The sequence below is a fragment of the Dermacentor silvarum genome, chromosome 7 (genome assembly GCF_013339745.2).
Source record: "Dermacentor silvarum isolate Dsil-2018 chromosome 7, BIME_Dsil_1.4, whole genome shotgun sequence".
NCBI classification, from domain to species: domain Eukaryota; kingdom Metazoa; phylum Arthropoda; class Arachnida; order Ixodida; family Ixodidae; genus Dermacentor; species Dermacentor silvarum.
Genome location: NC_051160.1, coordinates 165,773,614 through 165,796,337, shown reverse-complemented (window position 1 = coordinate 165,796,337; position 22,724 = coordinate 165,773,614). Strand labels below are relative to the sequence as shown.

The following is a 22,724-nucleotide window of genomic DNA, read 5'->3' as shown; positions in this document are numbered from 1 at the left end:
GGTTATTTACCGTCTGCTTACATCATCCTGGCAAACAAATGACACTTATATAACAGTAACTTCAAAACTGATAACACACTGATAACACACTTGAATATATTTTCTATTAAACATCAAGGTCTTCTATCGGATATTAAGACTCTACTAACAGCTACAACTACAACAGAATATATTTTGCCTTCCCATGCAGGTCAGACTTCGAAATTTTTTGCTTTTTGTCGAGTTCCCTTATTTCAATGGCAAAACCTAATTTATACTTCTTAATAACAGCACAAATACTGTCCTCCTTCACTTTGTAATGTACAACACAATACAGTACCACTGCAGTTGGATACTATCTCCTGCCAAGCATCCAGCCGGTCTTTTTGCCTAAGCTTGCAGACATGGCAGCAAGTGTGTAGTAGTCAACACAGCCCAAGGCGTAGAGTAACAGAAAGTCATCAAAGCACTGACAGCCAGCCATCACTTTTGCAGAGGATGGCCAGCAGCACAAGTGATGCACACATGCCTCCCTTGGTAGCTTCACTTGCATCCAGACCTCACTGGTTTCCAAGTCAATAATGCGGTAACCTGCAGAGACATCAATTACATCTAACTATAAAGTGCCATCTGAAACACTGAAGTAAGCCATGTTTACTGTGAAAACAGGCTATAAAAATGCTTACAAACAACTTAAGCTTCGCATAACTGTGAAACAAACAATAGTGACTCTACACAGGAGAATAATGCAAAACATCAAAAGCAAATTTCAGTAAAACCTAACCATTATAGCCATAAGTTTGGACACAAGAGCAAGGAAAGCACAATAAACAATACCCACAACTTCCTTTATTGCGCTAAGCAGTTAAGACGTCAGTATCAATATATTCCTTTAACACAAAGCTTCCTTGCAATGCCACGGCTGGTTGTTACATCCAGTTGTCTTGGAAGAAAACAAAAAATTAACAAATGATGTGAATGCTCTACCACGGTACCAAACCCACATTTCATTCGTGATGAAAGAAAGTTCCAATGAGTGAGTGATAAATTTGACTTGTTGGTAGAACATATTGGTGAATTGCAGCACAGATATTGACGACAGAAAAGGCGAGACACTAGACGTATGCTAACTTTCAACAAAAAGCTTTATTTTTCGCTACCCATGTTTATAGCCGCCACTCATCACATTGCACAAGCGTAATTCACACCCTTACGAAGGTCAACTCTGTGTCTTATAAGTGTACAGATGCTGACACACACAGAGCCAAGTCGCGCAATCTTTTCAGCTTCAATAATTTCACGTGTTAGTTGATCACCGCTTCTGCTGACAACAGTACACCGAGGAAACAATGGTTCACAGGCACACGAACTGCAACGACATGCAAGCCAACTGTCATCACGTTTTTCATGACATTGTATGAGTGTTCTCTCAGCTGGTCATTGATACAGCGTCCTGTTTGGCCTATGTACTGTTCACCACAAGACAGAGGGGCACATTAATTCATGTTGCTACGAACAGATTTTTGTGCTTTTTGTTGCACTTGTGTGCTGCTCTGAAACATTTCCTTGATTACACAACTTTATAAGCTTCTGAGGTGCAAGTAAGACAACTTTAACTTTGGAATGATCTGCAGTTTTCACGATACTGTGAGACAGCTTATGAATGTATGGTATGACAGCCACTTTAAGTCTGTCAGATGGAGTGATCACATGGCAACCACTCGGCGCATGCGCTTTTCAGGTAGAGGTCATGTGGTCACTGCATCTGACAGACATAAAACTGGCCGTCATACCCTACATTCATAAGCTCTCACAATATCAAGAAAATTGCATATTATTCTAAAGTTGTGTAATCAAAGGCAGTGTCACAGCACGCCACACGTATGCAACAAAAACACCAAATTCCATTTCTCACCTGTGTTAGCAACGTGGTTTATTGTATCCCTCTTGTGGTAAACAGTATATAGGACAAATGGGATGCTGCATCAATCACCGGCTGAGAGAACACTCATACAATGTCAAGAAAAATGTGCGTGATGGTAGGCTTGAATGCCATTGCAGTTCGTGTGACTGTGAACCATCGTTTGCTCAGTGTACTGTTTCCAGCAGAAGCGGTGATCAACACGTGAAATAATTGAGGCTGAAAAGATTTTGCGACTTGGCTCTGTGTGTATCAGCATACCTTCTGTACACTTGTCAGACAAAGAGCCCACTTTCTTCCTAAGGGTGCGAATTGCGCATGTCAAATGCAGTGACTGATGGCTATAAACATGGGTTAGCAAAAATAAAGCTTTTTGTTAGAGTTGCCGCATGTCTTTCGTCCTGACTTCTGTCGTTGCCTACATCTGCACTGCAATTCACCAATAAATGTGTAAGTGCGTAGAAACTATTGGCTTGAAAGACTATAAAGGGAATGGTTTAAATAGCGGAGAAAGGGAGAAATCACAAAAATGGTCCATCCATGCTTCGTGTATGAAGTCCCAGACGAAGTGTGCTGGTCTGGGCTGGTTGGTACATCATTAGGACGGGAACAAACAGCGCTAGGATGGGACGAAAAGAGTACGACTGACAAGGAGTGAAGTGTCGTGTAGACTGTACTGCCGAAGTACACTGTAGACATGGACTGTAGTTTCGACTGTAGGGAAGGACTGTAGTGCCGCGTGGGCTGTTATTGGGTATTGTCCTTTTTTTTAAGTCCTAATGTTCTGCTTCAGATATGTCTACACAATGTCTTTATAGCCTGCTAAACTCCCAAAATATATGTTTTGTCATCCGTCAAGTGCCTGAGTGGCATGTCGAGCAGGTAACTGGTGTTGTAACAATTGCATCTTAGTTCGGCAAGTCCTCAGCGTTGTAGAGTTCCATGATCTAGTTCTGTGGTTCCTCACTATAGCAGTACAAGATGTTATGGCGTAAGCTTTTCTTGAAAAGATGCCACTTCGCAAGCCCGTATTTTATCAGAGCATAGCTGGGGCGCGCCTTAGCGAAAAAAGAACAGCAAAAGGCAGTTTTATACCTGCTACATTCACAACAATACAACGAAAAATGACACATATATACAGTCAACTCTCAGTAACTTGACCTCGGTTAATTTGACTTTTTACTTTCGAATGCACCGCAATGTCCAAACAAGAAACCACATATTGCTATGGAACAAAACACACTTATTCGAATGCATAAGCATGTCGCTTTGGTGAATTCAGCCTCTACAGTGTCACCTCATGCGAGCAGCGGCAGCTAAGGTCTGAAGAACAAGAAATTCAAGAAACAGCTCTACTGCTTCCCTTGGTGTGAAGGTGTTTTACTTTGCCTTTACTTTAATTTTATTTTTCAAAATACCCACAACTTAAATTTTCCTTACAGTTTAACACAGAGGCAGTGTTTAACATGTTGGCGCATGTTGATGCTTGTCGGCTGAGTTGTGCTTCAAGAGCAAGCAGGAAAACATTACACACCACCTCGGGTGATCTGAAATACCTCCTTTTATTCTGCCATTGTTTTTTCATCTTTCGGATTATTCAACCAACTCTTGGGGTCCTGCGAACGTCTATTCGCAGAGGCGACTGTACCTGTTACTGCGCATCAACACACTCAGTTGCATTGACAGTGCTACGTATACATTAATCAACCTTCACAATGCTATCAGATCTTGGAGGCCACACTCAGCAGAGGCAGCTACATGCAACTAGCGTGTGTAGACCAGAAGTGCAAAGATGAAATACTTTTTATGGTCTTTTTGAGATTACAGAATTGTGTATTTTTCATTTGTTCACCTCAAAAATAGCAATTGTAGTCAGAAGAATGGAATTTTGGACCCGTTCGTGATGCATATTTGAGTGTGGTGAAGCGCGAAAGACGGGACAGAGTGAGGCGAGACGGACGGGACAAGCGTTACTGTCAACTGTGAACGTTTTTTGGAAAAAATTTCCTGCAGCAAGAGCATTACAGCAGGCCGGTTCCCCATATCTGCTCCTTCATGCCGTTGCAGAAACCCTGCTTAAACAGCTGAGCAAAGAGCCATCAGTAAAGGTAGTAGGTACCCCGCAGAAGAGGTGTTTATTCCCGGTTGTGCCATATGTGCACAAGGTTTCGCACAACTTAAGGAAAGTCGCAGGGAAGCATGAAGTGGATCTTGTGTTCTCTGCGTCATGCAAGTTGGCACAACTGTGCAAACGCATCACGGGTAGTCAGGAAAGGATCTGTTGTACATCAAAACACTTGCATAAGTGTGACCCATGCGCCACTGTGGTCATCTTTATTTGGGACAGACTGGCCAGTGCCTGAACAACCGGCTACCACAATGCTACAGGTGTTGCAAATCGGGAGAAGGGTTGAATATTGCTCTACCCTGCAAAAGTGGTCGTTGCTATCCGCAGATGACCCGAATACGGAAGTTCTGGCCGTGAAAAAACCAAATTAGAACGCGAGCTTTTGGAAGCGGTGTTAATCCAAAATTCTGGACCTGATAAGTAGGTTATCGCCACTTCGCAGGCACTTTTAAACAAAGAAATGCAACTGATGAGTAGCCACAAATAAGCTGGTTTGTTAATTCTGCTTTTGTTTCTTTTTAAATACGATAGTGTTTCTTGGGCTACCTAAACGTGAAAAACTTTGTCACTCGATTCAACCGCTCGGCCAAAATCAAGCATGAGAAGACAATTTTTTCTCCTCAGGGGCACCACATTTCGAAAGATATGCATGAAATGCATCTGAAAAGTTAATCATTTCGGTGCAATACATGTATTGTCACAAACATTACAAAAACAAACTTGAAAGAATGTGAATGATACTTACTACCAGGAGAAAAGTATTGAAGGACCCTGTTACTACCCACAGCTTCCAATTTATCGGGGCTCAATGTCGGCTTCTCAACAGCATTGCCCTCCTTCAAGCACCGACAAGGAGCCCCTGTGATGCTCCTGCGTCGAGCGCCAGGGCTCCCCACATCAGTTATGCCAGTTCTTTGCAGAACAGGGAGTCTCGGCTATGGCACTGGAGCAGGCCCCAGTTATCGTTGCCAATGTATACATTTCCTAGGTGTACCTGCAATAAGAGATGGCAGAGACACATTAAGACTGCTTACCCCGCAGGGGCGTCTGCGTCAGCAGGCGTTTGTTGAGTTGCGCCACCACATACCCGAGCACATGAGGGTTGGACCCTCCCGCGTGTAGCCGTGCGTGGCTTAGCCGTGTCTGGGGAAAGGGGGATCCTGGAGGTTGAGCTGATGCCGGGTGTCGGACCTTTAAGGCCCCCCGGCGGAGGCAACACACCTCTTCGGCCTCTGCTTCATATAGACGGCACCCCTGGGCTGACCCACCCAGGGGAAATCGGCAGTTGCCTTTTCCTGTCCTCCTCTTAAATCTTCGTCTTTCTCTCTCACTTTCAATCTATGCTGTCTTCTTTTCACTTCCCTTTTACTTCCGTTTTCCCAGGCAGCTAGGGTTAACCTTGTGTGGGTAGCCAACCTTGGATACTCCATATTTGGTTATAGTAGTGGCGTACAGCTGGCGTTTGCAGGACCTGCCTTTTCCAGTTTCTGCAGCGTCCCCTTGTTGGGCTCCATGGTGGGTGGCTGGCGCCTCCGCCGAAACTCATCACACATATATGGATAGCTCCTTTCCTGCACTTGCTGATCGCCGCCCGAAACGGGGGCGCACCGAAGAAATATTCCAATTTCTTGGCCGACAAATTGAGAACTTTCCACGATACCACGTGGTACATAGCGAGAAAACTGACAAGTCCGTGAGAGTGATCTCACCCTTTATTGTTGCAAAGACTCTGACAGAGACTATAGGATCAGGTTACAAGGCGACGAAGATGGCCAGCGGTGATCTCCTTCTGGAACTCCGCGATAAGAAACAACATGATAAACTGCAGAATCTAGTGTCGTTTGGTAATCTTCCTGTGACTGTGACCCCGCACCGCACCATGAACACCACCCGTGGTGTTATTTCTGATGACGACATGTTGGAGCTCACCGAAGATGAACTTCTGGAAGGATTTAAGGAACAAAATGTTTTCGCTGTAAAACGAATCAAGATGAGGCGCGATGGTAAGGAGATTCAGACAAAACACATAATTCTTACTTTTGGTTCAAGTGTTCTACCCGAGACCATTGAGGCCGGATACGTCAAACTACGTGTCAGGCCATACGTGCCAAACCCGCTCCGATGCTTCAAGTGCCAAAGATTCGGCCACAGCTCGCAGAACTGCCGAGGCCGACTGACATGTGCTAAATGTAGTGCCTTGGAACACACATCTGAATCCTGTGAAAACTCTGTCCACTGTGTGAACTGTGATGGGGAGCACACCGCATACTCGCGGTCCTGCCCGTCCTGGAGAAAAGAAAAGGAAATTGTAACTATAAAAGTGAAAGAGAATATTTCATTTAAAGAGGCACGAAGGCGGGTGACCTACCTGTCTAAAACCAGCTTTGGCGATGTGGCGCGTCAGGGGGCAGCGTCACAACGGTCTTTCGGCTGCTGTCCGGCTCACATGTAGTGAGCCGGCGGTGACGCCATCCGCCCCCTCGGCGGTTGCGGCTACCACTGCTCCGTCATCTCACAAGAAGGGGCCATCGACCTCCGGGCTCGTGGCCTCAAAGGTCTCGTCCATCGAGGCGAGGCCCTCACGTCAAACACCGCACTCGCAAGAGCGCGTGTCCAGCGCCTCGCAAGAGCCGATGGACACAACAACCGGTCAGACGGCGCCGCCAGCGCCTAAGGAGCTCCGCGAATCTCGCGATCGCTCCAAAAAAGAAAAACCCCGCATCACAGGGCCCGACAAGGGCTCTGTAAGCTAATTTACAGTCCCTTCACACACAGCACAAACCTCTTTCTCAATATGGACACGCAAATATTGCAATGGAACGTTAGGGGACTTCTCCATAACCTCGATGACGTTAAAGAGCTCCTTCATAAATATAGTCCGAGGGTGCTGTGTGTCCAAGAGACGCATCTGAAATCAGGAAACACCAACTTTTTAAGGCAATACGCCGTTTTTCGCAAAGACAGTCACGACGCTACCGCCTCGTCGGGCGGTGCCGCTATAATTGTCGATAAAGGTGTTGCCTGTCAACAATTAAACCTCCGAGCTTCCCTTTAAGCAGTTGCTGCCCGAGCAGTACTGTTTGGTAAACTAGTCACGGTTAGTTCGATTTACATCCCCCCTTGCTATCAACTTTCCAAGACACAGTTTCAAAATTACATAGATGAACTTCCGCCGCCATATATAGTGGTCGGAGATTTAAATGCACTTAACACTTTGTAGGGAGACTCTCGTTGCGATGCGAGAGGGCGCCTAATTGAAAACTTTCTGTTTTCTTCAGGTACAGCTATACTTAACCAGAAGGAGCCAACGTATTTCAGCGTTACACATAACACATACTCATCCATTGACTTAAGTATAGTATCGAGTACACTAATACCGTACCTGGAGTGGTCTGTTCTCAAGAACCACTTAGGGAGCGACCACTTCCCTATTATGTTAAACTCAACAAAACAAGATGGATGCTTGCCAAGTTTTCCTCGATGGAACGTGGACTCGGCCAACTGGCAACTGTTCCGAGAGCTTACATGTTTATGTGGCGATGACATTGCTGATTTTAATGTAGACGATGCTGTGGCTTATCTAACATGCTTTATTATTGACGCTGCTACGAGATCTATTACGCAAACTAACGGATTGACCAAGAAGCGCCGCATCCCATGGTGGAACGATGAATGTAGGAAAGCACGCAAAAACCAAAACAAAGCTTGGGGATTGCTTCGCAACTCTCCAACCACCGAAAACCTCATTAATTTCAAGCAGGTTAAGTCACAAGGCAGAAGAACCCGTCGACGTGCAAAAAGAGAGAGTTGGGAGAGGTATACTCTCTGGCATAAACTCTTACACAGATGAGGCGAAAGTATCGCATAGGGTGAATAAATTGAAAGGCCGGGAGTCGAACCCTGTGCCCTTAGTAAGTACCCAAGGAGATAGCCTGGAAGATCAGGCAGATTGTCTGGGCGAACACTTTGAATTTGTATCCAGTGCATTTCATTACACAGAAACATTCATGAGGTTCAAAGAACGTGCAGAGCGACAGCCCGTTAATCGGAAATGTGCTCGAAATGAAGATTACAACCGCCCGTTTAGTTTGGCTGAATTTAAAACTGCTCTCGCTTGTTGCAACACCTCAGCGCCAGGTGCTGACCGTATCATGTATGAAATGATCAAGCACCTACACCCTGAAACACAAAAGACCCTCCTCTCTCTTTTTAATGTCATGTGGGCTGCTGGGTACATTCCATCTTCTTGGAAAGAAGCTATAATAATCCCTATACTTAAACAAGGCAATGACCCGTCCTTGCCTAGTAGTTACAGACCCATTGCCTTGACAAGCTGTCTGTGTAAGCTCTTCGAAAAGATGATTAACCGGCGCCTTGTCTATCTCCTAGAAAGCAACGGAATACTAGATCCGTACCAGTGTGGCTTCCGAGAAGGTAGGTCGACTACAGACCACCTTGTCCGTATTGAGGGGATTATAAGGGATGCCTTCATACACAAACAGTTTTTTCTATCTGTATTTCTTGACTTAGAGAAAGCGTATGACACCACATGGCGCTTCGGTATTATCCAAGACCTATCCACTATGGGTGTGCGCGGCAATATGTTGAGTACTATGGAAAGCTACCTTTCTAACCGTACCTTTCGTGTACGGGTGGGCCGGGCATTGTCGAGGTCTTTCACCCAGGAAACTGTTGTCCCGCAAGGCGGTGTGCTTAGCTGCACACTGTTTATTGTTAAAATGAACTCTCTACGCACGGCTATTCCACGAACGATGTTCTACTCTGTATATGTAGATGATGTCCAGATTGGTTTTAAATCGTGCAACTTTGCTGTCTGCGAACGACATGTCCAGCATGGCTTAAATAAAGTGGCTAAATGGGCTGATGAAAACGGTTTTAGGTTGAGCCCACAAAAAATCACATGCGTCCTTTTCACTAATAAGAGAGGAATAGTACCAGACCCTTCTATTGAGCTCTCTGGTACCACATTACCTGTAAGCAAAGAGCACAAGTTTCTCGGCAACATACTGGACTCTAAACTCACATTTGTTCCGCACATCAAATACTTGAAGGTTAAGTGCATGAAAACAATGAACGTATTGAAGCTGCTGTCGCGTACAACTTGGGGCAGTGACAGGAAATGCATTTTAAACTTGTATAGGTGCCTTTTCGGCTCACGACTTGACTACGGCTCGATAGTCTATCAGTCTGCTGCACCCAGTGCTTTAAAGATGGTGGATCCTGTTCACCATTTAGGAATCCGCCTCGCGACTGGAGCCTTCAGGACAAGCCCCGTACAAAGCCTGTATGTGGAAGCAAACGTGTGGTCGCTCTACCTTCAGAGGACTTATGCCAGTTTTACATATTTCCTCAAAAGAAATTCAAACCATACACATCCTACCTATTTTACCATAAACGATACCACATGTGCCACACTATTTATTAATCGGCCAACAGCGAAGCAGTCCTTTTCGCTACGCGTGAGAAAGCTCAGTGAAGAAATGGGTGCTTCACTACTTTAACATTGCGTAATGCCTCCAGCGAAGCTGCTACCGCCGTGGCAGTGGCTGCTGGTTGAATGTGACACATTGTTTATTGAAGTCACAAAACACGCGCCAGATGCACACATTCAAATGCACTTTTTAGAACTAAAGTCGAAGTACTCTTGCTCTGAATTTTACACAGATGCATCAAAGTGACATGCTGGCGTTTCCTATGCGGCAGTGGGTCCGTCCTTCTCGGAATCCGATCTACTTTATCCCCAAGCAAGTATCTTTACGGCCGAAGCCTATGCAGTGCTATCGGCAGTGAAACACATTGATAGATTGAAACTTCAAAAGGCTGTAATATTTACCGACTCTTTAAGCGTTATTAAAGCGTTAATGATGCCGCAAAAACATAAACACCCTGTAATTATCAACCTCTACTCACTGATCTGCTCTGCTGATGCATCTAAACAACAAATCATAATATGCTGGGTGTCTGGGCATAGAGACGTTGAGGGTAATGTTCTTGCCGACCAAATGGCCACATCAATAACATCGAACGCTATTAATCCTACAGCTGCTGTCCCTGTAACAGATTTGAAACCTTTCTTGCGAAAGAAACTGCGAAGCCACTGGCAACGCTTGTGGGACGCTGAAACAGATAATAAGCTTCACCTGATTAAACCAAGGCTAGGTTTCTGGCCCACCGTAACGAAAACACGACGAATTGACGTCCTATTCTGTCGTCTCAGAATAGGACACACGTACGGCACCCACAGTTTTTTGCTGACTGGTGATGAACCACCAACCTGTGGTAGATGTGGAGAGAGGCTGACCGTCCTCCACGTCCTGCTGGAGTGTCGGGAAGCCGAAAGAGAGAGAAAGAAACATTTTCCTCTAGCATACCGCCATTGTGTTCTTCTCCATCCTGCTATGTTTCTTGGTGAAGAGCCGCTTTTTAGCACTAATGCTGTCCTAGGCTTCCTGAACGATGTGGTCCTGCATGTTAATAGTCCAATCATTTCGTAGCGCCTCCTCTCTCTAGAGGATGCTGCTGTGATAGTAGTTCAGCATATATAGCACATGCTTCCACGCCCTTGCACTCAAGGGCTCTGCTAAGGCAGAAGTGCTTTTTGAGAACTTTCGCCTCTGACATATTTTAGCATACCATCATTCTTTCACAATGCATCTCTCGTGTCGATAGCACACTTCATTACTTGTTGCCATATTCTTAATACCTATAGATTTTACACACTTTACAGTCACTATTTTAGGCCCCTTTACAGCCATGCCACATCTGTTTTATTCACACCTTATGATTCACTGTTCATACCACTGACAAGCCATTATCATCGCCTTGGCGCTCTTTGGCCACATCTGGCCCTTGCGCCAATAAACTCTAACAATCATCAAGACTGCTTACGTGTGGAAACGTGAAAGCACCTTTAGTCAACCAAATGGCTGCAATGTGACGTGCACAGTGTGACACGCACTAGGCACACCTTAAGTCAGCCGGAACAAAAGAGCTGCCGTGGCATAAGGGAAGCGTGCACCTTTCACACTCCAGGTTCTATTCCCACCAAGTCTGCACAACTTTCTCATTAAATCAATTAATTTGCTTTGTGTACATGAACCTAAATTTGACCTCACTCCAAGCATTTTGATGTGCTTTTATTGCTTGTGCAATAGGCCATCGGTTTTATGTCAATAAGTGCTGGTAGCAAAAAGTATGTCTAACCGTGCGATAAATGTAACTGGAAATGGCAGGTAAGTCCAGTGGCATTAGTGTAGGGGCTGCACACAAAATTATATAGCTTACCCTGTTTCAAATTTATTTTAAAGAGCAGTTTCAGTGAGCCCAAGTAGAGTCTTTCAGCTTTTTGCAGTGCAGAAACAGGTACAGTTTGGCCAGCCAACCAGATGAAGAGCTCTCCTAGTAACTGTCTCTAATCACCCTCTCAGCAATTAGTGATAGCCAAAATACAGCTTGTATCTCTACAACTGACACATGTCCTATTTCCTTAATGTGGTATTCGTCACTGATTTTGATGGTCAATTGGTTGCCATAGATGAACAATCGAAATCTGGCGCGCAGCACCAGTTGTGTCAGTGCATCGTCAAGTGGCACGAACATATTTCTCCCTTGAGTTAATTATGGTGCTCTCCTGGGCACATGTTGAGGCACCAGCCAGACCCCATGTACATTTGACGAAATATATACATGATCAAAGGAACAGACTATGCTACCCCTGACGAACACAAGACAAATTTGGTTGCATCTTTAACTCAGCAAGGCTCAATTCTCATGTGGACTGCTATGCACGCACATTTCCAGCGAAAAATAAAGTAGGCAGGATGTGCACGACAGTCCACAAGTGAATTGAGAAAGGCAAGCAGGCAAGGGAGGTTTGCTTGGTTAAAGATACCACCAAATTTGTCTAGTGTGTATGAGAGGCAATGTACCGTATTCCTTTCACACCTGGTCAAATGTACACAGAGCAGACTGGCCGGTAACTAAATGTGCCAAATAAATTCCCATATTTCACTCAAAAGACCAGCATGCTCGTGCAGTTTGGCCGTGCATTGCCGCGATAGGACTTCAGGCTGGATTAAGATCATCTGTGTTCACCTACGATGAAAAATTGACACGAGAGATCAGTGAGGCATACCATATAAACAAGACAGGCGAGCCAGACCCTATGATCAATTCATGAAATAAAAGGCGTCCTTTCTAGATGACAAGTGATTGAAGTCAGTCTGCGCATATTTACTTTCCTTTTACACAAATACCATTTATTGTGATTTTATGCCTTTATATTACAAATTACGCCTTCCCTCTGAAAGGAATTGTGCACAATATAAGCACACATCCAGTGTTGCTATTTTTAATCCTTCCATCAAAATAAATGGTCAGTTAGCAGCAGTCATGTTGTATGGTACTCTTTTCCTCCCCATGTAAATTCTATCCTGAAAAGTAACATGAACTGACCGGCAAACTCATAAGTACACTACAAATTTCACCTAGCAAACACGGCTGGTTCTCAGAAAATGCACAAATACGGTGATAGGTATCTGTTGGCATACTGTAGCAATGGTAAGTGCCAGTTACCTTCGACACTAGACAGTTTTAGTATAGCATATGCAACTAATAGCGTACGCTATACGCTATAGTACAGCGTACGCTAAACAGCACACGTTTATTACAGTTTTAGTTGGCCTGCGAGATCTTCCGATCTCAGAGGCCATATGCCATCGTCGCACCTATCTCTCGACTTCACTGACAGGTGGCGCTTACATATCTCGAAGGTTTCCCTCGTTAGGCTTCGTGTCGTTCGAAACGAAAAGCGATCTCGAAAACCCCACAAGGTTAACCATATTACATTGTTGTCGAAGCGGCCTGAGGGTAAGCGAAAGCCGTTTACGCAGCCATTTGCTACGAACAAAGCGAATTCTGCAAAAGCCACGCCAAATTCAATTCGAAGCGGGCAGCAGGGACTGCAGCCATGTTTAACGTAAACCACACAAACCACGCACAGATGGTAATGCTAAATCTGAGAAATAGCGTGCATATGCTATCGGTCGGATAGCGTTCTGCACATTCGCAATGATGACCCGCTATTTTATAGGGTACGCAATGACATAGCGTACGCTAAACTAAAACTGTCTACTGCTGCAATACTTCAGCTGTCAGGCATCTACAGTGCTTAAGACACCACAGAAGTGTAAGTGCACAACAAAAACAAGCGGCGCATCAACCATAAATTTGACTTGAGAGTAGTGACAACATAGGCTGTTACGTGTAGCTGAAACACTAGCCAATATGCAGAAAGTTTATGCACAAGTATACACACATATAGATACTTGCCTACCTAACTTAAAACTATAAGAGTTGCAGTGCATATGATGCTTGTTCTAGGCACTGGTATTTTTTGACAAAAATGCTCTTAGAATTAGATATTGTCACGTGCAGGAGAAGGCCTTCAGAGCAAGAAGTACTGCACCGGCAGAGACGAGCACTAGCCAGGAAGATGGCTGACCCCAACAAAACGAAAAACCTCTTCTTCTCTCCTTGCTCGAATACTGGCTCGCGCTCGCCACAGCTCGTGACCTGGTGGCATTTTCCCCCTGTGAAAAAAAAACGGGCATCGTCCCGATGCTAGCGCTAGTCGACGTAGGTAGAGGGAAAGGAAAAGAGAGGGAAGGAACATAAAGTATGCACAAGTGGGGGGTGAGGGAGAGAAAAATAAAGTACGGCATAAAGTTGAGAAGCTGTCACACTATCGCGCGAATTAAGGTTTGAGTCGTACAACGTGCACAATCTCCGAGTGGTGCCTTCGACGCTGGGACGATATGGCACTATCCGGGAGAACCTCGTAGTTCACGTCACTAACGCGACGCAGCACTTTGTAGGGTCCAAAGTAGCGACTGAGCAGTTTCTCTCACAACCCCTGGCGGCGCACCGGCGTCCACACCCAAACTTGATCGCCCGGGTGGTATTCCACTTGGCGATGGCGAAGATTGTAGCGGCGTGCATCTATGCTCTGCTGTTGCGTGATCTGTAGGCGTGCCAATTGGCGAGCTTCTTCGGCGTAGTGCGTAAATTGCTCAGCGTCAGGGGTGAGCAACGCGTCGTAATCGTGTGGAAGCATCGCATCCAGCATGGTCTGAACCTCACGTCCATAGACAAGACGAAACGGCGTGAATCGCGTTGTCTGCTGGATGGCAGAGTTGTACGCAAATGTTACGTACGGTAGAACCTGATCCCACGTCTTGTGTTGTACATCGGCGTACATGGATAACATGTCGGCGATGGTTTTGTTCAATCGTTCCGTCAACCCGTTGGTCTGCGGATGATATGCAGTGGTCTTGCGATGGCTCGTGTAGCTTAGCTTGAATACGTCCTCAATCAGCTGGGCTGTGAAAGCTGTGCCTCTGTCAGTTATCACGTACGACGGGGCTCCATGTCGAAGAACGATCTGGTCTATAAAGAACTGGGCAACATCGGCAGCCGTAGCGCGTTGTAGAGCCCTTGTCTCGGCGTATCTGGTTAAGTAGTCTGTGGCGACTACGATCCACTTGTTCCCGGCTGATGATAGTTGAAAAGCGCCGAGTAAATCCATTCCTATTTGATCGAATGGTGCCCTGGGTGCTGCGATCGGTTGCAGCAGCCCCGCGGGCTTCAGTGGCGGGGATTTGCGGCGTTGACATTCACGACAACTCTTGACGTAGCGCTTTACAGATGTAGAAAGTTTGGGCCAGTAGTACGCCTGTCGAACTCTGGCGAGAGTTCGTGAGGAGCCTAAGTGACCAGATGTGGGCTCGTCATGGCAGGCAAGAAGAATGTCGTCACGCATGTCAGCAGGTATGACGAGAAGGTAGGGTTTGCCGTTGCTGTTCGGGTTTTTCTTATACAGGACACCACTTCGAAGGCAGAAGCACGAGAGACTGCGAGAAAGGCGTCGAGGTATGGGAGAGTTGCGTCCTTCGAGGTTTTCGATTATTGCGCGGATTTCGGCATCCTCGCGCTGTCGTGCAATCAAGTACGCTGCGGTAAGGGCCCCAAGGAATCCGCTGTCATCCTCAGCGGCCGGATCACAAACATCGTTGGGTGCACGCGACAACGAATCCGCATCTTCGTGCTTGCGGCCTGATCTGTATACGATGGTCAGATCGAATTCTTGCAGACGAAGGCCCCATCGTGCGAGTCGCCCAGCGGGGTCTCGTATATTGGTCAACCAGCACAATGAATGGTGGTCGGTCACTACTTTGAAGGGGCGACCGTAGAGGTAAGGCCGAAACTTCATGGTCGCCCATACCACTGCAAGGCACTCTTTCTCTGAGGTGGAAAAGTTTGCTTCTGCGCGTGAAAGAGTATGGCTGGAGTAAGCTATCACGCGCTCTGTGCCCTCTTGGTGTTGGACCAGGATGGCGCCAAGACCCACGTTGCTGGCGTCAGTATGGACTTCAGTATCAGCGTCCTCGTCAAAGTGAGCAAGAAGTGGTGGTGTCTGCAAACGCTCCCGCAGCTCGGTGAAAGCCGCGTCTTGCTCTTCATTCCACACAAATGGTACATCTTCTCGTGTGAGGCGAGTCAGAGGTTCGTCAATCCTAGAAAAATTGGCGATGAAGCGGCGATAGTATGCGCAGAGCCCCAGAAAGCGACGGACCGCTTTCTTGTCACGGGGAACAGGAAACGAGGCTACGGCGGTGGTCTTGCCAGGGTCAGGCCGAACGCCATCCGCGCTCACAACATGGCCGAGAAACTTAAGTTCTTTATAACCGAAGTAGTATTTCTCTGGCTTCAGTGTGAGGTTGGCGGCGCGGAGAGCGTCCAGCACAGTCTTCAGACGATTCAGGTGTTCCTCAAAGGTCGCCGAAAATACGACGACGTCGTCAAGATAAACGAGGCAAGTATGCCACTTCAAACCGGTGAGAACAGTGTCCATCATTATTTGGAATGTCGCAGGTGCAGAACACAAGCCGAAAGGGAGCACTTTGAATTCATACAGGCCATCCGGTGTAACAAAGGCAGTTTTCTCGCGATCTCGTTCATCAACTTCAATGTGCCAGTATCCGCTTTTCAAATCTATAGATGAAAATTACTTGGCGCGTCGCAGTCTGTCGAGTGAATCATCGATGCGGGGTAGTGGATAGACGTCTTTTTTAGTCACGCTGTTTAGCCGCCTGTAGTCAACGCAGAAACGTAGCGTTCCGTCCTTCTTCACGAGGACGACCGGCGATGACCAGGGACTTTTGGAAGGCTGTATAACATCGTCCTGAAGCATCTCTTCGACTTGCGTATGTATCGCGTCCCGTTCTTTGGCCGAAACTCGGTAAGGCTGTTGTTTTATGGGCGAGACGTCGGTATACGTAATGATTCGGTTTTTCGTGATGGGCGTCTGACGCACCTTAGAGGACGAGGCGAAACATTCTTGGAATTGAAGCAGCAATTCACGCAGCGCTATTTGTTATTCCTCCAGTAGAGTCGAATTAATGTCTACTTTGCCTAGTGATGCCGTCGCAGCCCCTGGTGTCGATTTGAGAGCATTGTCCAGTGATACAGACGTAAAACATTCAGCAATCTCCGTTATGGGGTAGGCGAGAGCGATGGCGGTGCGACGAAAAAGGTGACGGTACTCATTACTAAAATTCGTCACAAGCAGCGTAGAACGGGAGTCACGAAGCGTGACGAGGCTGCGAGCGGCGCAGAGACCTAGTGTGAGCAAGAGCGACATGTTGCCATCAGCGACTGCCTCACCGTCACGTAACTTGTCACACACGACATCAACGAGGACACTCGAACGCGGGGGTAACGAGACGTTGTCGGCATAAACGCGAAACGTGCTGAGATGGCTGTCGTCGGTTTTGTCTGCTGCTCTCTCTGTCGAGAAGGTCACGGTGCGCTCCCGCAGGTCGATGATAGCGCCATATTCCCGTAGAAAGTCGATTCCCAGGATGATGTCTCGGGAACATTCGCGAAGTACAAGGCAACTGGAGAGAAACGTACGTCCACGAATGCTAACTCGGAGTGTGCATATACCAAGTGGGGTTACTACATGTCCGCCGGCAGTACGAATTTGTGTTCCGTACCAAGGCGCAACTACTTTCTTAAGGTGTGTCGCTAGTTTTCGGCTCACGATCGAGTAATCAGCCCCTGTGTCCAATAACGCACTGACTTCATGGTGACCGTCGAGCACCACAGGTATATCCAAAGACAGTCGGCTTCCGAGTTCAGTTGTTGTCGTCGAATCACTGCCGGTACCTGGTCGCGTCGCTGGGAGGCCTTGCTCGCGTCGATTATCAGCGGCCTCGCCCCCGAAGGTCGCTGTCTTTAGTTTTCCCGTCTAGGGCTTGGCGAACGCCCCTGCGCCGCCACTGGGGAGCTCCGGGAATTGGGGGAAAATCGTCTCGGCGACGGTGACCGTGACTGCCGTCGCAAGGGCAGTGGCATGCGCTGTTGAGACAGGTATTCCTCAATGGCTCTCGGTCTTTCGCCGAATCTTGGCCTTGGAGAGTCGACGGCAAAACCATGAAGTCCGAGGCGGCGATACGGGCATTCACGGTATACATGTCCGGCTTCGCCACAGTGATAGCACAGCGGTCGCCTGTCCGGTGTGCGCCAGACGTCCAATTTTCTTTGTAGCGGTTGGCGGTTCTCCAAGTGCTGGATCGGTTGGACTGATGGAAGTGTATCGTGAGGCGTGGGGCGCACGAAGCGCGGAGAAGCAGGAATATACCGGCTCGCAGCTTCCGCGTATGATGCGCGCCGAAGCTCCGTCGGCACAGGTGGTGTGACCTCCCTGGCAAGCGGGACTTGCAGAGCATGCTGCACCGCGTTCCTGATGAGGCTGGATATGGATCCCGCAGTAGGTTGAGGCGGGCAGTGGATTCTTTGCAGCTCGTCGCGTACCGCTGATCGGATGAGGTCGCAGAGGGAGTCGATGTTGATGCTACCTCCGGCAGCTCCAATCTGATCAATCGATGACGCGACGCTGATTTGCCGGTCGTAAACTGCTGACCGCTGCTGAAGCATTTTTCCATTGTCGTGGCTTCCGTTAAGAACTCGGCCACAGTCGTCGGGGGACTCCGAACAAGGCCAGCGAAAAGCTGCTCCTTAACCCCTCGCATTAAGTGGCGGAGTTTCTTATCTTCTGCCATGTCCGGGTCAGCTCAACGAAAGAGGCGCGTCATGTCTTCAACGTACATCATCACACTTTCGTTGGGCATTTGGATGCGCGACTGAATGGCCCGCTCGGCGCGTTCACAGCGATCAGCATTGGCGTAACTTGCCCGCAGATGACGACAAAAGTCGCTCCACGACGAGAAGGGTTCGCGGTTATCGTACCAGGTGCGAGCGCCATCCTCCAGGCTAAAGTACACATTCTTCAGCTTGTTCGTATCGGTCCACCCATTGAAATCAGCGACGCGTTCGAACTGAGCCAACCAGTCTTCGACGTCCTCAAGGATGGAACCATGGAAGACTTTTGGCACTTTCTGTAGCGTATAGTGAGCAGCAGTAGTAGTGCCTTCCATACCGCTTTGGTGCGTCGCTGACGTAGTCTCGGGAAGAGGTCCAAGCTCAGGGGGCAATCCTCGGACTCTTCGGCTCGCCCGGTGAACAGGTGTTGTCACTGTAGGCACGGGGCTACCAGGAGGCGTCTAGGACATTTGCTGGGACTACCCAGCACCTCCACCAGTTTGTCACGTGCAGGAGAAGGCCTTCAGAGCAAGGAGTACTGCACCAGCAGAGACGAGCACTAGACAGGAAGATGGCTGACCCCAACAAAACGAAAAACCTCTTCTTCTTCTCTCCTTGCCCGAATACTGGCTCGCGCTCGCCGCAGCTCGTGACCTGGTGGCAATATAATGCTTTCAATTCATCCACCCAGTAAACGAAGTCTTACACATATCATAATTTGGACTTGCAGGTTGAACATATTCTGACCTGAGCAGCGCCAAGCAGAATGAATACACCGACTGCCAACTGTGCTGACCAAATACACAGGATGAAACAGAAAATATGGAAAGGGACCCAAAGTATTAGAAATACTTCTTGACAGCTGTAGAATTAGGGCTTGTTGGCTGATTGTCACTATTAAAATTACACTAAAGCCAATCAGAATGTTCTGTATGGTGTAGTTGAAATCAAATTCATTTGACGAGCAGCATTGAAATAACCAGCAAACATAGCAAGAGCAAGCAGACATGTGCGAAATAGTGTGCTTTTTTAATAATAGAGCATCAATACAATGAACTACCTACCAGTTAGCTATGTATTGAAAAAAAAAGAAAAATAATGTAACTGGACACAGACTCGCAATTGCTACAATGCCTACTTGCATGAATGGGGATAGCTTGCCAAGAATATAAAAAAATTGGAGAAAAAAGCAAGCTTACTAGAAAACACTTCAGAACTGTAGTAACTGCAGCACAGTGAATACTGGCCTTAATGTATCATTTCAAGAAGTTTAAGCTCATCAAATGTGTATTTGCCAGTGGCAGTTATTCTTGGAACAAGACAGAAATAATCGTGAATACGAATGTTAAACAATGGTAAGCACACTATGTGCTTACACCTATGACATATTTGGCCCATTACACTTTGAATTCTTATATGCACAGAAGCTCCACAAGAGTGTAGTGTAAACACTAAGAATTCGGAAATGAAACCCTACAGCATAGGAAACAGTTTCAAAACAAGAAAACCAAAATAAAAAGCGATAAATAGAGTGTGTACTAAGCAAAATTAAAATGTAACTTGCAGCCAAGCGATTGATGCAAGAAAAAATACTTAACATCAGGACATGTTAGGTCTACTTTTATATAGAACACGACAAGGTGTGCATAACAGCTATGAACACAAATAAACAGCAAGTTGCATAAATATTGGGCCTATTTAGTAAGCTGTGTTGACTAATGTCGATTAACTTATCCACGAATGATACCGAGCTGCTACTTTTTGGAACAAGTACACTACATACATACCTGACCCGACCATCCAGATTACACGTTGCACTACGGCAGGCATAGCCAAGGGGTCTGGTGGCTCCTCCGTTATGTGGGCACTGTTGTGGGTCACAGCCTCGCCACTATAAAATAAGTTCTGTGTTAACTTATAGCAGTGGCACGTAGCTTTATAAAGCTGTCAATTTGTCTACACATGCATGGAGCATCTGAATATAGTCACAAAAACAATGTTTGCATTATTGCAGGGTGGCAACAGAGCACAAAGAAGAAGTGACTGATGAATGTCTTGATAATGGGGAACCTTTCATCACAGTAAAATTATTGACACGCAGCAGCACATAGCAAAGAAATGTTTGTTTACAAAACAATTCATTTTTTTGATGGCTCAGTTTAAGCAACTTTCCCCTGTCATGTTTAGTTACGTATAAGGTATGTCAAAACATCTTGTCTTAAAAAATAAGTTGGACTAGTAGCAAGCTGTGATTGCTTAATTTTTTTTCTCTAAAACTGTCGTAAACCGAAAACTTCGTAAGCAGAGATTATTTGCAACGTCGAGGCATTTATAAGCAAGGAAACGTCATTACAATAACAATCGGTGAACAGGCAAATGAGTCGTTATTATGCAACTTCAGCAGAAAAGCGGGAACTCATGCGCAGCACGCACATGATGAACACGATTATTTTCGAACGTTATATTTCTCATCGGAACAAAACGCTTATCAAGATTTTCAATTTCGCATCGAAGCAACAAACTTGTGTAACTAAGTGCTGACAACCAGCGTTCAGCAAGCATCAGCACAGGTGTGATGTGTGGTGCGCGACGGTGATATTTGTGGTGTGCGACAAGGTGCGGTACATTCAAACAACAAGCAGACGACAAGGAGAGCACGCGCCGCTCTACCGCGCCGCGCCGAAAACGACGACGCCGAAGACCGTCCGGCGCGTGAACACGCGGCGCAAGAAAAGAAATTAAAAGAAAAAAAGCCAATCCAATCACAGAGGAACACGGAGCCTCGAGCAGCCAATGAGAAATCGACGAGTCGACCAGAGCAGCAGAAAAAGGAGCCGCGCTGGCAGTAGGGGGAGGAGTTCCAGAAGCGACACCAGGACAAGGTCGGCCACCGGATCGGGAGCTGAAGACGGCCGTCGGGTTCCGGACCCGAGCCACCAGGACTTCACCCGGCCGGGGCCTCCTGCCAACCCGTTCCTGGGAGTCGCCACTCTTCCTGATCGTAAACTGCAGCCCGAGGCCGGTGAGCGTCTGCGCCCGTGGGCAGAACGAGAGCTGTCGGGCTACGGGTCCGAGCTCTACGACCAGCTGCCCGGCCAGGACGCCGCCGCCGTCAACTCGTGCTGCCGAGCCGCCTGTCTTCTCCCACCGAGCCAGCGCTGCCACGCTCTGGTAGCCTTTACGACGTTCCGACACGAGCTTTGGTGAGACCAACACCGCTCATCTCGTCGTCTCGTCTCCGCTACTCCGCGTCGAGACTATAGCACGCGCACATGCCCGCTTCCTGCCCGAACTTGCCCGATATCATTAGGCGTTCTAGCTACATGTTTTCATTTTATCTTTGTGTGTTTGGTTTATAGTTTTCTTTTCGTTCTAGTTTTAATTATTAAAAGTTTGTGTGTTTCTCAACAAACGGCTTTGTCCTCGATTGGGTTCTGGGAGGCTCCGCCTCAGAGAACCGCCAGAAAATATTAACACGAAAGAACCTGCTCATCACAACAGGTTTCACTGTTGTCGCGGGACTCCTATTTCATACGCTCGCGCACGCTATGCACACACGAGAAGCTCACACAACACGCGTGTAGTTAGCCAGCACGATTACTTACCTTTTGAATGGTACTACGCGGTCGCAAAGCGCTCTCCAAGTTGCCGGTGCTGCGTCGACGATGTTACTCCCCGCATACATGCCGCTGCGTAGTGGACGAGCTGAGGCGCGCTAACACGCATTATTTCTTTGCGACGTCCACCCAACTTTTCTCAACGAGGAAGAAAGAGGCCGCACTCCACGGCATAAAATCGTTGGGCCACATTTGCCTGGCGCGCCACGCATACGGCGAGTTTGCAGCATGACACAAGGTATCTTCAGGCACTTCTGTGCACGCTAACCGCGACCCACTTCATAACAGCAAACACAAAAACACACGATCAAGCAAACGCGATGTTCGTAGCACCCCGCACATACGACCGCCATCACAGAACACGATGGATGGATGGATGAATGGATCGATGGATGGATGGATAACGCTGAACCCTTTAAACCGGGCGGTGGCATACGCCACCTAGCCATGACTATTAACCTATTTTGTACTTTGTGGTGGGTGAAATTTCACCCCTGCCTTGATTTTATCCACCGATCAGATAACCTCTGTTTGGTTATTTCTACCCGCTTAAAGTCTATTTTGCCTTCACTCTCCCTAAACCGCAATGCTTTGAAAAAATCAGCCCCGTTGCCTTGCACTGTAGGGTTAAGCCCTTTACAGAAAAGTATGAGGCGTTCAGCCGTTTCCTCTTCTTCTCCACACGCACAGCACAACGTGTCTATACCTTGGTACTTGACTCGGTACATCTTAGCCCGCAATACTCCCGTCGTGGCTTCAAACAACAAAGAGCTTCTCCTAGAATTATCATGGATATTTTTTGGCAATTTCTTGCTTGAAAGTTCGGTATGTTCCCAGTGATGATTTCGTCTGCATCCCCGTTTTCCACAGACCCCTCTCTGTTTCCTTATCCTTT

General features: G+C 47.1%; 1 long non-coding RNA gene across 1 annotated transcript; it reads right to left on the bottom strand.

Moving 5' to 3' along the window:
- Positions 1 to 509: 509 nt before the first annotated feature.
- LOC125947049 (uncharacterized) lies at positions 510 to 22,147 on the bottom strand. Its single transcript, XR_007468095.1, has 3 exons — positions 21,818 to 22,147; positions 20,000 to 20,103; positions 510 to 570 (listed from the first exon to the last, which is right to left on the bottom strand). It is a non-coding gene; the product is annotated as an uncharacterized LOC125947049 (long non-coding RNA).
- Between the last annotated feature and the right edge of the window lie 577 nt (positions 22,148 to 22,724).